The 1,490-nt window shown below is 43.7% G+C and overlaps 1 non-coding gene across 1 annotated transcript; it reads right to left on the bottom strand.

Moving 5' to 3' along the window:
• Positions 1–409: 409 nt before the first annotated feature.
• Positions 410–481, bottom strand: TRNAP-CGG (transfer RNA proline (anticodon CGG)). The gene has a single exon. It is a non-coding gene; the product is annotated as a tRNA-Pro (tRNA).
• Positions 482–1,490: the final 1,009 nt, after the last annotated feature.

Raw genomic sequence — 1,490 nt, 5'->3', positions numbered from 1 at the left:
ATGCAACACACCAGTCTTTCTGTGTATTGAAAGCTCTGAAACTTGTGATCAGTTGCTACTTTTTCGAGCTACAGCAGTAACGACTCGACGGCCGGTAGAAGCAACCGAATCACAAACTGCATGACAAAGCACAATCACTCAGAACAATTCGCATTTAATGCCTCTCTGACAACAATATGCAAGGCATGACAATTTGGCGAAAGGTTGCGAGGGGGACGGGCTTTTTCTCTGCCCCGATCAATAAAGCTAGTTATTTTAGAGACGACGATGAAGATCAAGTACTTAATACAAGCGTCGAAGGCGATCAGAATTTTGGTGCCTATGTGAAAGAGGAAATACTAGTACATCAAAAATTTGCTATATGTACCACAAACCTCTGTGTACCTGATGTGTAATAAAAAAAAATTTTGGGCTCAGCCGGGATTTGAACCCGGGACCTCTCGCACCCGAAGCGAGAATCATACCCCTAGACCACTGAGCCCCACAGGTACGTCTGCATTGTCTTTAGCTATTAAACTTATTTTCTCATGAGCCTTCATAATGTATCAGGTATTGTATAAAAGCTCCCAGTGCATCTGTAATAAACTCTTGAAGGCTGCCTTTTGTGCTCTGATGCACTGCCGGCGCACACTGAATTCCTTCAATGCTCATATCTTCCTTTCCTGAAGGCAGATGCCCGAGCGCCGAATGGCTCCTATGTAGACGAAAATGCTTGTTTTTAATGCGATAGTATATAGCTAGTCGTCTCACAAAATACCCCGTTTGCCAAAATTCCTCTTTTGTCAAGAGAGGTGACGTGATCTTCTGACGTCAACATAAACTTCCCGCCGGATTATGAGCAAACTGCCCACCGTTGCCACGCTCAAAGAGCTTGCCCCATGCCCACCGTGGAGCAGCACATGAGCCCTATGGGAACTCGGGAAGGGCAACCTGTATTTCAAACAGCCACCTGCCCGGCAGCAAGCATCGCTACCAGCGGACAAGTTAAAGGGCACCGACAAATTTGAAAACATGGACTCCCACAATTGTTTGTCCACCCTACCCTCCGAAATTTTAATTAACTGCCAAAATTTTAGAAGCAGGCGCACCCTCTAAATGGAAAAAGGTGGATTAAGGTCAATAATTGGGCCGGATTATTATGAGCCCATATAATAACTGAATGAAGATACTTAACATTCTGGAAGGTATTGACAAAGACAAAGTATATAAGGGCCGTGTAACCAGTACCAACAAGAGTTTTAGCAGGAGCATGGTAAGAAATAACATTTGGCGCTAATTTTGGGCAAAATATATCGAACTATTATGGGTAAAGAGTTTCTTTTTAAGAATTTGGTTAAGTCGTCGGCCAAGTTTTCAATTTTTTGTCTGCTTTTGTAACCTCGATTCAGGGCGCCCGAGTACACACCGTAAAGCTATTGTCTACGGAACACTCGCGAGTTTATGAAGTGAACGCCACTGTTGTATTTTAACAATAGGGCACAAAATATGCG

The sequence above is a fragment of the Amblyomma americanum genome, chromosome 4, assembly GCF_052857255.1.
Source record: "Amblyomma americanum isolate KBUSLIRL-KWMA chromosome 4, ASM5285725v1, whole genome shotgun sequence".
In the NCBI taxonomy this organism is placed as follows: Eukaryota; Metazoa; Arthropoda; class Arachnida; order Ixodida; family Ixodidae; genus Amblyomma; species Amblyomma americanum.
The sequence above is the reverse complement of the archived record's forward strand: the minus strand, read 5'-3'. Positions and strand labels throughout refer to the sequence as shown.